Source organism: Lepus europaeus, chromosome 12 (genome assembly GCF_033115175.1).
Source record: "Lepus europaeus isolate LE1 chromosome 12, mLepTim1.pri, whole genome shotgun sequence".
NCBI lineage: Eukaryota > Metazoa > Chordata > Mammalia > Lagomorpha > Leporidae > Lepus > Lepus europaeus.
The window spans coordinates 65855778-65873486 of NC_084838.1; positions in this window are offsets into that span (position 1 = coordinate 65855778).

Consider the following 17709-nt stretch of genomic DNA (forward strand, 5'->3'; position numbering starts at 1 on the left):
GCTGCAATAAACATGGAGATCCAGAACTAAACTTTTCTACTGATTTTTTTTTTTTCCTTTGGACAGGCAGAGTTAGACAGTGAGAGAGAGAGACAAAGAGAAAGGTCTTCCTTTTGCCATTGGTTCACCCCCCAAATGGCTGCCATGGCCAGCATGCTGCGCTGACCCGAAGCCAAGAGCCAGGTGCTTCTCCTGGTCTCCCATGCAGGTGCAGGGCCCAAGCACTTGGGCCATCCTCCACTGCCTTCCTGGGCCACAACAGAGAGCTGGGACTGGAAGAGGAGCAACCGGACAGAATCCGGCACCCCAACCGGGACTAGAACCTGGGGGTGGCAGTGCCGCAGGCAGAGGATTAGCCTAGTGAGCTACGGCGCCGGCCTCCTATTGATTTTTGATTGAAAACTGCAACGGGCCAAACGCAGTGTGGTATCCCGGTTTGGAAACTGGAAGAAACCAAGGGCTTCAGCAGGAAAGTTTGCACAGATCCTAATGAACACTGTGGTGCAGTCAAGGGCATGTCCTGATGAGAATTTGTTAATTTTCACAGACTCTAACGTTACCCTTATGGGGTAAGAGAAACATGTCTCTCTTTTTTTTCTCCTCTAGCTTGGCAGATACAGTATCCCCATGGGGCTCCACGCTGGGTTCCCTCTAGGTTCTTCCTATAGTTTTATCACCACTGATTTGGGATGCTGTGGTCTCATCTCACATCACTTTCCAATGCTGGTGCATAGGCTCTTGGCTGCTGGTGTCCTGAGTTGTTGGCATCCACACTTTCCATGTAGGTCTACTGTGTCCCTCTAATTTGTGTAGAGTTCCCTCTGCCATTTTCTCTTTCTGAGACTGCATACTCTCTACTTATTTAAAATTATCTTCTCCTACACTAGAACAGTAAGCTTCCTCCCTACTCCACCATCTTGGAACTTAGACTCCATTAATTATAAAATATAAAGGTAAAAATCACTAGAAAAAGCGTAAAACATTGAAGGAGTTGCCTACTATAGCCAAACTGGGAGGTGGAATGAAATGGAGCCAAATGTTATTGCTATAAAGCCCTTTAATACTATCTATCTTTTTAGTGGTTTGCAAGTATTTCTCATAGGAAAATTAAATTGAGTTCTTAAATAAGAAGAAAAATTGACTTTATGTCTACTAGATACTCACAAGCAAGGGCAATGAAGAAGTCTGTGTTTATTTCCTTGCTTGTTTTAGTTCTCACTTTTCATCTGACACTATTTAAGTGATTTCTTTTTTTTTTTTTTTTTTTTTTTGACAGGCAGAGTGGATAGTGAGAGAGAGAGACAGGGAGAAAGGTCTTCCTTTACCGTTGGTTCACCCTCCAATGGCCGCTGCGGCTGGTGCACCACGCTGATCCGAAGGCAGGAGCCAGGTGCTTCTCCTAGTCTCCCATGGGGTGCAGGGCCCAAGCACTTGGGCCATCCTCCACTGTACTCCCGGGCCACAGCAGAGAGCGGGTCTGGAAGAGGGGCAACCGGGACAGAATCCGGCGCCCCAACTGGGACTAGAACCTGGTGTGCCGTGGCCACAAGGTGGAGGATTAGCCTATTGAGCCGCGGCGCTGGCCTATTCAAGTGATTTCTATATCTTTGGTTACTTTAGGATTTATTAAGGCATTATATGCAGAGAAAATATTTATATTTATTTCCAGCTTTCTACTTCTGTGTTCCCATTAAAAATCTAAATTCCAATCCATATATTAACTGCTCCCAGTTTTAAATCTAGTTATAATTGGCAAACTTATTCAAAAATTATCAAAATCCACATAAATATATTGAAGGAGACTTTCTTCACTTAGATGATTTTTATAAATAGTGAGAAATATGTTGAGAGTTATTGAAGAGTTATTGGTGTCACTGCTTTATTTTGTTTTAATGTGTTGAAAGTGGGAAACATAGAAAATGTGTTTGTAACATATATACAGGCTATTTTAATAATCGTAGTATGCAACTGTGGTCAAATTTATACTATATTTATGCCTTTTCACTTCATGTATGATTCTTAGGATTCCCTAAGTTGGAGTGGGGATTTAGCCTACCAGTTCAGATGGCTGTCTTTCATGTCAAAGTACTTGGGTCCAATTTGCAGCTTTGGCTCCTGACTCTAGCTTCCTACTAATGCAGCCCTCGGGAGAAAGTGGTGAGACCACAAGTAATTGGGTTCCTGCCACTCACATAGAAGATATGGATTGTATTGTATTCTGTCTCCTGGTTTTCATCCCAGATGAGCCAGCTACTTCAGGCTATTGAGGAATGAATCCATAGATGAGATTGTGCTCTCTCCCTGTTCTATCCACTCTGTATCTTGCTGTTTGGGTCTGTCTCTCTCTCTCTCTCTGAATCTCAAATTGCTTAATAAGAAAACAGCATTATGGGCTGAAAACACAAATAGTTAAGCTCCTTTTAGAATTTATAGTTTGGTTTTATTTTTAGAATTTATTTCCAGCTGGCGCCGTGGCTTAACAGGCTAATCCTCCACCTTGCGGCGCCGGCACACCGGGTATAATCCCGGTTGGGGCTCCGGATTCTATCCCGGTTGCCCCTCTTCCAGGCCATCTCTCTGCTATGGCCCGGGAAGGCAGTGGAGGATGGCCCAAGTGCTTGAGCCCTGCACCCGCATGGGAGACCAGGAGAAGCACCTGGCTCCTGGCTTCAGATCAACACAGTACGCCGGCCACAGCGGCCATTGGAGGGTGAACCAATGGCAAAAGGAAGACCTTTCTCTCTGTCTCTCTCTCTCTCTCACTATCGACTCTGCCTGTCAAATAAAAAAAAAAAAAAGAATTTATTTCCAGATTATCTCCCTTATTGTAGTTTTTGTTGTGATTTTTTCACTAATGCCTTTGAATATATATTTTTAATTATTATATTTTAAAAATAGGAAAGACAAGACCTGGTCTGATCAAGTCAATGAATATTGACTACCAAGTAGTATGATAGGACATGCTCTTAAATACCTAACCTTTGTACGTAAGAATGTTGAAATATCCAAACATGAAACCCTTGAGAAAAAATAAAATAAAAATTATTTTGCCTCTTTAAAATAATCTAAAGAAAGATCATATATGCAAACTAAAAATAGAAAATCAGTGTTGCAAATTCAACAGAAGTATGTGTGCAGTGTGCTAGGTGATTGCAGAGAAGTTGCTTCACACTGCTGTGAGGAATTGTGAATGGCTTCAAAAGAAAATCATAATGCCAAAGATGAGTCATGAAAGACACATAGGAAATAAACAGCTTAGAAAATAATGGGAGTCGGGGGCCAGCACTGTGGTGCAGCGGCTTAATGCCCTGACCTGGAGAGCCAGCATCCCATATGGACGCCAGTTCGAGACCTGGCTGCTCCACTTCTGATCTAGCTCTCTGCTATGGCCTGGGAAAGCAGCAGAAATTGGCCCAAGTCCTGGGGCGCCTTTACCCATGTGGGAGACCCGGAAAAAGCTCCTGGCTTCTGGCTTCGGATCAGCGCAGCTCCAGCCATTGCAGTCAACTGGGGAGTGAACCAGCGGATGGAAGACCTCTCTCTCTGCCTCTCCTCTCTCTCTGCAACTCTGACTTTCAAATAAACAAATGAATCTTTAAAAGAAAAAAAAAATAAAAAAACTAATGGGAGTCAATGGAAGGCTAGCAAAGGCAAAGAGGAGAACAAGAAGACCTCAGACCACAAAACATGATGTGGTCAAGATTATTGGAACATAGAATGGAAGAAAGAGCATAGGGAAGGATGAATATTCAGGAATCAATTCCTTGTTTGTCATGTAAGTTTCATCAGCTTAGTCCTGTATACCACATCTACTTTTGTGCATGACTTTGTAGAAGCTATTGGAGAAGAGTCTAAGTAAAATAGATCACCTCTGTCAAAGAAAGCTGGTTTTGAATGACAGCTGTGTTCAAGACATGGGGAGCATTGCAAAAGGAGGGACATCACTCTTCCATGAGTCTTCCTAGCTTTTCCAGAGGACATAGGCAAGAAATAATGACAGATATGATCTGAGGGAAAGTCTATGGAATATTTTCAGAAAAAAAAAATCCAATGGGACCAAGAAGAACAAATTCTCAGCAATTTCAGTAAAAGCCCTGCATCTTGGTGACTTCTAGAATACATAGCATTGCTCTAACTATATAGATTACCCTTTATATTCATAATTTGTGTGTGAGCAATCCCAAGGAATCAAGATATTTAATAATTTTTAATTTGCTAAGTTGGGTTTTAAGCTATGATTATAGAAGGCTAATGTAAGGTAGCTAGATCTTTTAATAGTAAATGAATCAAAATAGCAAAAGAATACACAAATACAATTTGTTGTCTCCTCCTAGATGTTGCCTGGCATTAATAACATTTCTCTAGTATTCACAAGTACAGAAATTTGGTAAAGTTCTTGAGACATATCTCTTATGAATGAGAAGGATATAATGTACCCTGTACAGCAGTTATGTTCTTATGAATGACTGATAATCCCATGAATAGTGCAACATAATATCATTGGCGATGGAAAGTTCTATCCATAGCAAACTGCACTTCTCAATGCATTTAAACATTGAGACAAATTATATTAGTGTTCCAACAAAAGTAAGAAAGCAACCAGATATAAATACAGAAACCAAAAGTGAATGCATAAGTGGTTTGGTCCATTCCCTCAAAATTCCAAGGTAACACATACTTATCCACTGCTCTATTTCTTACGGATTAAAGCCCAGTTCTGTGCCACCCTTTGTATAGTGGGCCTTGATGGGATGGAATCACTGTTGTGTCTCCTCACAATCTCAATCCCATAAGTAAGTTGTCTTATGATAGACATGAGATGCATCTCAATTGGTACAGTCTCTGACAAAAATTTGTAACAATTTCTGCTTTGACAGCTCTGATTATGCCACTCAGATTTAATACATCCTTAAAAATGACATACCATGTATGGTCTAAAGAAAAAGCCATTTAAGAATATAATTCTAAGCATATAATTAAAATTAGGCATATAAGATTAATTATTATATAGGTTACCATGAATAATTTAGAATTATCTGATCACAGTATCTTTAATTATGCCATAAAATTCTGTGTTGTTGAGTTCTAATTTATGCTAAATACTGTTTTTGGCTATGTTGAGATATGATGAACAATAGTGACATAATGTTGGTACCTTGATGAGTTCACAATGCAGTAAGAAATTATTGTTATTCAGACACTCATAAAACAGATAATTACCTAATTAGGACTAAGTGCTATGAGGGAACTCTGGGATACCTTTTACAAGGTCAGTAATCCAACTCATGAGAGTTTCATCTGTATGACTTAATTACCACCTTCTATTATCATCATTTTGGAAATAAAGATTTCAACATAAGAATTCTTAGTAGAGCCAACATTCAGTCCACCACAGTCAGAGAAAGCTTATACAAGGAAATGACATCTAGACAGAGATAATGAGGAGGAAGTAAAGCTGTTTAGAGAGGACTCAGTATTCAAAACCTCAAGGCACAGTGAATAAAGTCCGTGACATGAGAACATATTCTTCAGGGTAAAGGAGCACAAGACACAAAATAATGCTAGAGAAGCACAGAGCAGATTATTTAGGAATCCTATAGAACATTTTAACTATCTTGAATTCTATATACTATAGGAATTATTTGATGAATTTAAACAGAGTGACACACTGAATTAAGTGGTCTTTTAAAAAGATTCATTCATTTATTTGAAAGACAAGAGCAGCAGAAAGAGAAGGAAAGACAGATATCCACCCACTTGTAGAGTTCCCAAATGTCCACAACAACCAAGGCCACTGATCAGTGGAGGGTTAGACTTGTGATGGTAAAATGAACTGCAAGTATGCCATTGTAAAAATTAAAAGAAAAAATAAGGAAGGAGGAGGGAGGGGAGAGCATGGCCAAGAGTGAGCATAGAGTAGGCTCTTAAGTTTGTATATATGAAATACTGGGTATTCTTTTACCTTATATAAATAAGAAGTTTAAAAAATAAATAACCAAAGATGACATTTCTTTTATTACAGTTTGGACTCCATGCAGAAAACTTCATTAGAAATAGACCTGTAGGTGTCAAATAAAATGATTAATATTTAAATTTTTAAGTTATATTAATGAATGAGTGGTTTTGTTGCTCAAGAACATGAAGATATTGGTTTTCCTCACCACACATTTGTGTCTTTCTAGCCATCATTCTCTCTTATTGTAATAAAAATGGAGAACATAATTAGGTCACACTATTGGAGAGTCACCTTGAAGCAAAAATGTTTTGATCATTAAGTCAGTGATGTCACCATTTTATCATTAATATGTGTAGGATGACATGTAGGATGACTAGCAGTTAAATTGTTGATTAAGGGACTGGCGCTGTGGCTCACTTGGTTAATCCTCTGCCTTGCGGCGCTGGCATCACATATGGGCACCGGGTTCTAGTCCTGGTTGCTCCTCTTCCAGACCAGCTCTCTGCTGTGGCCCGGGAGGGCAGTGGAGGATGGCTCAGGTGCTTGGGCCCCTGCACCCGCATGGAAGACCAGGAAGAGGCACCTGGCTCCTGGCTTCGGATTGGCACAGTGCCCGCTATAGTGGCCATTTGGGAAGTGAACCAATGGAAGGAAGACCTTTCTCTGTGTCTCTCTCTCACACTGTCTATAACTCTACCTGTCAAATAAAAAAAATTGTTAAAAAATAAAATAAAATAAATTGTTGATTAAGATGTCTGTGTCCCATATTCAAATGCCTGAATTCAATACCCAGTTTCAAATCCTAATGCTACTTTCTTACTAATACAGATTGCATGTGGGGCAACAATAATGACTCAAGTAGATGGGTTTCCATCACCCACATGGGACAGCTGAATCAAGATTTTGCCTCCTGGCTTTAGCCCTACCTGGGCTCTTGAGGGCATTTAAGGAGTTAGCCAAAAGATAAATTATTCATTCATTCTCATTGTTTCTTTTCCTTCCTCCCCACTCCCACCCAATAAACGTTTTTAAAACATTTGCCTATGTGAACGTTGTTATTTTTTTAAGATTTATTTATTTAATTGAAAGAGAGAGAGAGAAAGAGATTCCATCTGCTGGTTCCTTCTCAGATGGTTGCAGTGGCAAGGGCTGGGCCAGGCTGAAGCCAGGATTCAGATTTGTCCAGGTCTCCCACATGGGTGGCAGAGGCCCAAGTACTTGGAGCATCTTCCATTATTTTTCCCAGGCAGTTAGCAGGGAGCCAGATCAGAAGTGGCACAGCCAGGACATGAACTGGTGCCCAAAAGGATGCTGGTATTCAAGGCAGTTCATGGCAACATAAAAATGGTCCCAAATAAGAAAAAAGTTAAAGAAAATTAACTGTAAGAGTTGCATGTTTCATATAAGAGTTTCTCAACACCAACACCATTGATCTTTTGGACTGGAAAATTCTATTATGGGGATTGACCTGTGAATAATAGGATATTTAGCAGCAGCTCCTGTCTCTATCTACAACATACCACGAAGCAGTCTACATTTCCCCAAATCATGACAGTCATCAAGTGTGTCAACAGGCATTGCCAAATTTCCTCAGGGAGATAAAATCACTCTTGGTTCATAACCACTGCTGTAAATCAACCTTTCTACATGTTTGCTTTTTTACTCATTAATATTGAAATAATAAAATCATGTTCATTACCAAAATTAATATACTATATAGTTGATCAATCAATTTGCTATTATATTAGACTTTCTGCTCACCTCCGTGTACTTGCTGGAGACACAATTAGCTTTTCCAACCATCCATAATCCTCATCTGCCAATAGTCATGATCTACATTATAATTAGAATAGAACCTGAAATAATTAGGCTAATAATGAAATTGGCACAGAAACTGTGAAGCTTAGTCAAAGTATATTAATTAGCAAACACATTTAAGTCTTTTATATTAAGAAAAATACACTCCTTTCTGTTTCATATTCATTGTAATGGAACATAATTTTTAAGCTGGTATTGCTGGCAGGATTAATAACTGACTTTGGTCTAATCATATTTTATAAGTTTTTATTATATACAAATTTATAATGAACTTCTATTGAACAGTTAATGGTTTGGCTTCTAATTATTCAATATGTAAATAATTCAGGACAATTCGAAGGAAAAAAGGAATTAAATATAGAGAGCCCATTGCTAAGAGAATTTTCTCCTTCATGCTTGTCTTCCCTTCAATAATCCTTATCTTTTCCTTCCTGCTTTGGCTTCTTTATTGCTCCTCTACTGATTTGGTTATCATAATCATTGCAGCATTGCAAAACACTTCAAGTTCCCTCTGCAACCTTCCAAAATAGTCAATGAAAGTGTCTATTAGACATCTTATAATTAAATGTTCCTTTAACTTTCTTGTCCTATTTAGCCAGTATCTTGCCATATTACAACTTTTGACTCTTTATAAGTATATTCTATCTGCCATGAACATTGAAATGCACAGAAGAAATTAGAGTTTAAAAAGAAAAATGTCATGAATCAAAGATCTGTCTCTGAGGATCAGAAAGGAACAGTATCATAAATCAGCATGTATCCAAATCTCCTCATCTGCAAATGATGTTTAACACTTTATGATGTGCTGTAGAGAACAAAAAGAAAGAAATGATTAAACTCTACTACAATTGCCTTTTCTTTCAATTCTATTTCTGCACTTTTTAGGTTAACAGTGTATTTCATTCCAAAAGTTATCAATTAGCCCAATTTCAGACTTTCTTCTTTTTCACATTTTTGCCTATCGGTAGCAGTGCTACTCTTTCATTTCCTCAAGACTTAAAAATTTAGAGTTCGCTGTTACTAATACATTTTATCTCACATTTAAAGTCACCAAGTAATTTAATCAGTCACTGTGCATCTGTGATGTCAGGCATGGACTAGGAACTATCCATACAAAGCTTAAAGTCTGTAAAATGGAAAAGTATTTATAAAGCTGTACCAGGATTCATCACTTAATAAAGGTAAACTTTTTAAGCTGAAACTCTGTGAATTAGCTTTATTAGCCAACTTCCTAAACTTGAATCATTTTTTTCTAAATCTCTTTTACATGAACACTTTTTTCTAATCTCTTCACCTTGACTTTTCTAATATTCTTCCTATTCTACTTACTAATAAAAAGAAATTTGCAAAAATCCCTACCTAACCCACGTCTAATATACTGAGAAGAAAAAAGTTGGAAGCCTTTTTCTCTTAAGATTTTATAAGTCAAGGATTCCCACTATGAATAGTTCATTTTTCATTATTGTAATGAAATAAATTACTGAGTCAGGCTCTTTATGAAGAAAATAACTTTATTTGGAAATACAGTTCTAGAGGTTCAAGGAATTCCATTTGGTGGTGGCCTCTTGCTGACAGTTTCTTTGGTAGCATATAACATCATAGGGAAAGACTGAGAGTATATATATATATATATATATATATATATATATATATATATATATATATCTAGATAGCTCTAATCTCTCTCCCCCTTAAAAAAATGGAGGTTCAATTTTAATGACCTTATTTAATTCTAATCACTTACCAAACTACTAACCTCAGCAGTAGAGTCAGATTAAGTTTTCATCCTCTTAATACATCACAATAGAGATTAAATTTCAGCATCAATTCTAGTTGGACAAGCCACATTTAAACCATAGCACTGTTTGATCAATCACTTTTGATCAACATAGTATTGAAGTCCTAGCCAGGGCAAGTAGGCAAGAGAAAGATACCCAAATTGGAAAGGAAGAAGTTCAGGTGTCCTATTGGCAGACAATATTACATACAGAAAATGCTAAAGATGCCATCAGAAAATTGTTAGAGTAATGAGTTCAGTAAAGTTACAAGATATAAAATAAACATACAAAAGTCAGATATATTTCTGTAAAATAGCAATTAGCTAACACAAGAGAAATTAAGAAAATATCATCATTAAAAATAAGATTTAAGGGAATAAAATACTTATGGATGAATTTAACCAAGGAAGTAAAAGATCTATATACTGAAAACTGTAAAACACTGATAAAAGAAATGGAAGAGACACAATAATAGAAAGATGTCTGAGTTCATGGACTGGAAGAATGTATATAATAAAAATTTCTATACTGCCCAAAAGATCTACTGATTTAAAATAACCCATATCAAAATACCAATGGCATTCTTTACTGAAATAGAAAAAAAAATCTTAATATTTGTATGGGGTGATGAAGACCCCAAAGAATCTAAACAACCTTGAGTAAATAGACCAAGATGGATAGTTTCACACTATCTGACGTCAAAATATACTATAAAATTGTATTAGCCAAATCAGCATGGTACTTGCATAATAGATTGACCAATGGAGCAGAATAAAGAAACCAAAAATGAATCCACACTTTTACACCAAACATTTCCAACAAAACTACCCAGAACACACAGTGGAAAAAGAATAATTTCTTCAATAAATAGGGTTAAGAAAACTGAAAATCTACACACAGAATAATGAAATTATATCCTTATATGATACCACATATAAACTCAAGATTTAAAGACTACTTGGTGAGTTATTTATTTAGGGGAGGGTTAAGTTTGTGATTATAAAGTCAATTGAAAGTATGTCATTGTACAAATTAAAAGAAAAATAAGAAAAAGAGGATTTAAGCTGGGAGTGAGTGGGGGGGGAGGGGAGGGTGGAAAGTATCATGACAGTCTTAAAAATTTAGATATGAAATACATGATATTTGATCACTTTATATAAATAAATGCATGAAATTTGATCACTTTAAAATATTTTAAATAAGTTTTAAAAGACCTAAATTTAAGGACTCCAAATATGAAACTTCTAATAGAAAACCTCTACTACTTAGGTCAGAGAAAGGAATTTTTGGATACAACTAAGGAACAACCAACAAAAACAAAAACTAAATGGAATTAAATCAAGCTAAAAAGTTACCATACAACAAATGAAATAACAACATGAAAATGCAACCTTTTTTGGGAGAAACATTTGAAAATTATACAACAAATAATGATCTAATGTCCAAGTTTTATACACACACACACAAGTCACTCATTATAATATCCAAACAAATTTAAAAGTGGTCAAAGGGTTTGAATGGACGTTTTTCAGAAGACATAACAGATGGACAATATATGTTTGAAAAATGCTCAATATTACTAATCACCAGGAAAATGCAAATCAAATTCATAATGAGATGGCATCTCACACCTGTTAGAATGACTATTTTCATTTTATTTATTTATTTATTTTTTTATTTTTGACAGGCAGAGTGGACAGTGAGAGAGAGAGACAGAGAGAAAGGTCTTCCTTTTGCCGTTGGTTCACCCTCCAATGGCCGCCGCGGTAGTGCGCTGCGGCCGGCGCACCGCGCTGATCCAATGGCAGGAGCCAGGTGCTTATCCTGGTCTCCCGTGGGGTGCAGAGCCCAAACACTTGGGCCATCCTCCACTGCACTCCCTGGCCACAGCAGAGAGCTGGCCTGGAAGAGGGGCAACCGGGACAGGATCGGTGCCCCGACCGGGACTAGAACCCGGTGTGCCGGCGCCGCAAGGCGGAGGATTAGCCTGTTGAGCCACAAAAAGATTATAAGTGTTGAGAAGGATTTTGAGGAAAGGGTACCCTAATATATTTTTGTGGGAATGCAAATTAGTACACAATTATGTAAAATAATATGAAGGTTCCTCCAAAAGTTAAAAATGGAATTATATATGACCCAGTAATTCCTCTACTTGATATATACCCCAAACCAATTAAATCATGATATCAAAGATACCTTTACTCTCATGTTTACTTCACTATTTACAATAGCCAAGATAGGAGATTCAGTTAAGAATCCATTGATTGATGAGTGGATTTTTAAAATAGAGTATTTATACACATATATAACATATATGTTATTTATAACATTGTAGTCATGGGCCTGGGGTTGTGGCATAGCGTGTAAAACTGCAGCTTGCAATGCTGGCATCCCTTATGGGCACCAGTTTATGTTCTGGCTAATGGCTTGGGAACAGCAGCAGAAGATGGTCCAAGTGTTTGGGCCCCTGTTACCCATGTGGAGGACCTGGATGAAGCTCCTGAGCTCCTGGCTTCAGCTTGTCCCAGCCCTGGCTGCTACAGCCATCTGGGGAGTAAATCTGCTGAAGAAAGATCTCTCTCTAGCCCCCTACCTCTGCACCTTTCTGTAACTCTGATTTTCAAATAAATAAATGAAAATAATATTCATCCATGGAAAAGAAAAAAAAAACTTCTGTTATTTGTGACAATATGCATGAGCCAAAGGTTATTATGTTACATGAAATAAGTCAGACACAGAGAGACAAATACTATATAATCTCATGCATATGTGAGATCTAAAAAAAGTGGACACATAGAAGTAGACAATAGATTGGCTGTTAGCAGATCATTGGAGGAGAGATGAAAAGTGAAAGGAGAGATGTAGGTTACAGGGTACAAAGTTACATTGAAATGAAGGAAGAATGGAGTGAGTGATTAGCTTACTGATGAAAATATTGCCCACATCCACATTGGAGTGCCTGGACTCAATTTCCAGATCTTGCTCTTGATTCTAGCCTTTCAGCAATGCCTGGAAAGTAGTGGTCATGACTAAAGCAATTGGGTCCATGAAACCAACATGAGAGACACAGATTGAGTTAGCAGACCGGTTTTAACCTTGTTCAAGTCTTGGCCATTGCAAACATTTGTGAAATTAACCAGCCGATGGGACCTCTATCTCGCTCCCATATGCGCTTTCCCTCCCTCCCTCTCTCTCTTTGCCTTCTTCTTCCTTTCCCTCTTAAATAAGTAAACCAAGTATTTTTTTAATAATAGGAGGAATAAGTTCTGGTATCCTATTGCACAGCAGGGTGGGTACAGTTCATAATAATGCAGTGCACACTTCAAAAGAGCCAGAAGAGAGCCGGCGGGCGCCGTGGCTCAATAGGCTAATCCTCTGCCTAGCGGCGCCGGCACACTGGGTTCTAGTCCTGGTCGGGGCACCGGATTCTGTCCCGGTTGCCCCTCTTCCAGGCCAGCTCTCTGCTGTGGCCCGGGAGTGCAGTGGAGGATGGCCCAAGTGCTTGGGCCCTACTGGCATGGGAGACCAGGAGAAGCACCTGGCTCCTGCCATCGGATCAGCGCGGTGCGCCGGCCGCGGCGGCCATTGGAGGGTGAACCAATGGCAAAGGAAGACCTTTCTCTCTGTCTTTCTCTCTCTCTCACTGTCCACTCTGCCTGTCAAAAAATAAAAAATAAATAAATAAAGAGCCAGAAAAATTTTTAGTGTTCTTATCATAAAGAAATTATGTATATTTAAGTTGATATATATGCTATTTACAACTTATAAATGTATCAGATTACCATACTGTACCCCATAAATATGTGCATTATTTGCCAATTAAAAATGAAGCATATAAATCATAAATAAAATCCTCTACCCAACCTTTAACATTGAGGCTCTTTAAAATATATTTTATGTTTTTTTTTAAAAAGGGGTGGATGAGAAGCAAATCAAGATTTATTGAAAGGCAAAGGAATAGTATGTACTCAATGTAAGTCCAAGCAACATCAAGACAGAGAATTTCCTACAAGCAGGCTGGAGTTGTCCTTTTTATAGGGTATGGGTGGTGCTCAGGGCAGGGTCTGATTGAAGATCCAGAGGAGCTTGGAGTGGGACTGCAGCATACATAGTGATCTCCATTAATGTTTATATTTTATGTTAATGAAATATAGTTACTAATAATGGATCTCTAATTCTTACCTGAAATATACTATTGGAATTATTTTTGTGTATTTCTGGGGAAACTACTTAGAATAACTTCCTCTTCCAATTATGATAGGTATTCAGTAACTTTTGACAAGTAGAAATACTTGATTAACTTGGGCTGTATGGGTTTGAATATTGTATACATTTCTTGTGTCACTTTTATAACTCATCATGAGCAAAATAGCTCATCTTGAGATGCTGGGAGAAGGTGAATTTTGCCACTCTACAGATTTTTCCATCATCCCATTCCACGTCTTTCTGCTTATAACACCTGAATCCACAACCTATCACTATGTTTTCTCTCCTATAAGGATTACAAATAATGGAAAGAATTTTTTTTATTATGTTCTTCTGAACCATAAACCTTAGTCTGAATCTAGGCTTGAGACAGAATTCAGTGTTTCTGAATCTTGAGTAAAGAACCAGGACACTTTAGAGATGAAATGACGATTTATGAAGAATTTGGGTAGACTGTGGCAGGTAACCCATGGCCATGTCATTATAAAGTCAGAAAGAAGTATTAAAAAAAAAAAAAAAACAAGTGTTAACAGGCAGTGCATTTTAACTCTCATCAAAGTATTTTAGGAAGAAATACATTCTCAAAGTCAGTATACTTAAAGGTACAGAGGTTTAAAGAATTGTAAAGTCTTACAGAGTGCCACTGACTTGATACCTTAACACTAATTGCTTTAGATGGAACTGTCTCATGAACCCCTTTAATATCTTCTAGAACCTTCCTCATCACTTAATCTAGGCTTTGCTTTAGAACTCTTGCTAGGACAATCAAAAGTAATGTAAAATTCGTTCAAATTCATTTCTGCATTGTCTTTATTCATCTATATGAGTCCGTGAGGGAGCAGTAGGATAACAAAAAAAGTTCTTCTTTATTTGAAATGCCAAAAGCAATCAGAGCTGTATTTGAAAAGCCTCAGTCCTATCCATTCCACATTCTCTATGCTCACCACCATAGGCATAAATCTCAGAAAATGAATGTAAAATAGATCTGTGGCACTGATCTGAAACTGACTTGAATAATCAGAATGCCGCCTTCCTCACAACTTCATTGTCTGCCCAAATTGGAGGAGGAAGGGAGGGGGAAGGAAATGATCATAGTTTGTGTGTGTGTATAAATTTCTAACTTAAGATGATGCATTGTTAATTGCATGGATTTGAGCATATGGTCAACTCAATTATAAAAAAATCTAATTTGTCAGAAGGTAAAGAGAAATAATGATGGAGCAATTATCCCTCTGAACTTATTTCTTAATTATCCAGGCAAGACTGCTAATGATGTCCATTTCCTAAGTTCCACTGGCAGTACAATAATTAAAGGTCATGAAAGAACATTTGTCCCAAGGAGATGTAAAGTCAAAATGGTAAACTCAGAATATAAACCTGAAGTGTAATATGAGTACAGGTTCATGGTGCAGAACCAGCAGTCTAGAAATTTTATAGCTCTTGTGTTAATCATAGCATTTATTTCCTTTCATAGCTTTAAACCCTATTAACTTGCCATGATTAGTATTCTAGTAATCTGGGTATTGAATTCAAAACTGAGAATGTGCCAGATAAGATTATCTGAGTCATAACAAAAACAAAACTAAGCAAACAAAAACAAATAAACAAAGCAAAACAAAAACCTGAGGACAGGTTAATGTCGGAATGTCGGAGATTTTTTGAAACTTAATTCCCAGGGCACGCAATGTGGCACATATGGTAAAGCTGCCACTTTTGATACACACATCCCAGATCAGAGTACTGGTTTGAGTCCCAGCTGCTCTGCTTCCAATCTATCTTCCTGCTAATGCATCCTGGGAGAAAACAAACAATAGCTCAAGTGGTTGGACTGCTGCCATCAACATGGGAGACCTGGAAGTAGTTCTGGGCTCCTGCCTTCAGCTTGGCCAAGCCTTATCTGTCTGTTGTCTGTGGGGAGTGGACAAGTGCATGGAAGAATTTCTCTCTCCCTCTTCCTCTCTCCCTCCCTCCCTCCTCATCTCTTTTCTCTCTTCCTATCTCTCTCTGTGGGGTGTGTGTGTATGTGTGTGTGTGTGTGTGAGAGAGAGAGAGAGAGAGACAGAGAGAGAGACAGAGAGAGACAGAGAGAAAGAGTCTACATTTCAAGTAGATGAAAACAAAGTATAATTTAAAATTATCAAGAATCTTCATCTAATTTCTTGAGTAGTTAAAGCCATATGTCAATATGCTTCTAAGAGAGACTTTACAACTGAAAATGGTGTGAAACCAAGCCAAGAGAGAATAAAAATAAAAAGAGAATAAAAATAAAAAAAGAAAAGAATCATAGAGCATAGTTCAGATTAAGTGAGTGCACTTAAAAAATCAAGCTTGTGATACATGCCAGTATCTCTCTCTAAATATATATATATATATATGTAATATATATATATACATACACATACTCACATGATATATACACATTTTACACACACAAACATGTACACAAATAATCTCACTTGAGTTAGAGTTTCTCCAGTAAGAAATCTAAAAAGATTTTTAAAAAATCTTTATATAAAAAACATTTATATAAATCTATAATTTATGAATTTTCCCAAAAAAGAAACATTTCTTTTTGAAACATTTAACTTGTGAAAAAGTTAATATTATTTTAATAATTAAACTTTGATCCCAATTTTTTTTTAAGATTTATTTATTTATTTGAAAGAGTTACACAGAGAAAGGAGAGGCAGAGAGAGACAGAGAGAGGTCTTCCATCTGATGGTTCACTCCCCAGATGGCCACAACCACCTGAGCTGCGCCGATCTGAAGCTAGGAGCCAGGGGCTTCTTCCAGGTCTCCCACGTGGGTGCAGGGGCCCAAGGACTTGGACCATCTTCTGCTATCCCAGGCCATAGCAGAAAGTTGGATTGGAAGAGGAACAGCCAGGGCTAGAATCAGCGCCCATATTTGATGCTGGCGTTTCAGGCCAGGGCATTAACCCATTGTGCCACAGAGCCAGCCCCTGATCTCAAATTTTCTTTTGGGTGGTAGACCAATGGAAGAGTTAGTTCAGATGAAAATTGTATATAATGCATAAACTTTATTGCTAACTATAGTTCCAAATTTAATAACATATTAACAATAAGTAAAATATTATGCAATCAGGTCTTCCAAAGAACACTAGGAATTGCTATCATCTATTATCAATATGTTAAAATCTAATCAAATTTCCTAAAGAAATTCCATAGCTAAAGGATAAGATGCTTTCCAGTAATTATTCAAGGAACCAACTTATTTAACTTATTTTGGAAACATCTTCTTTGAGGGCATGCAATCACAAAACTGCTTCATGTCTACATTTAATATTAAGGAAAGCAGTGACTCAAATGTCCCATTTAAAAGGATCATCTTAGTGCTCCACACTTTGTGGAAATGTGTAAATTTTCTCTTCTTATAATGTTCCTATACAATGAAAAATGGCCAGTGCTTTTGATTCAATAGAGATTTTCTATATTCCAAACTTAATGCATTTGCCTGAGAAATAGTATTTTCAGTGTGTATCATTTGTTAAATTTCTTAAGAAACTTGTACCAATCAAATTTTAAAACTAAATATGTATTTCACAGCTTCTATAAAGTATTAGCATATGATGTTGAGTCATCTTTAGGTCATAAGTTCTTTGTTTTCAAATTTCTCCAGGTGAAACACACTGAATGCATTACATTTATATGACCACTTCATATTTTACATTTGTTTAACTTGTAAGCTCACTGCTGGCAAACATTATGTCTTGAATCTAGAAAACAGAGACTGTTTAGTACACACACAAAAATACTTGTTGACTACTCAAATGAATGATGCTACAGTGTTTATCATGGTGTACGGTGGTTTAATGTGTCCTACCAAAGTTCATATCTCAGAAAATGATTACACAAATTTGTATGTTAATGGTTTTTGAAAGTGAGACCTTTGGGACTAGTTAGGTTTGATTTGGTCATGACTGTGGAAAAG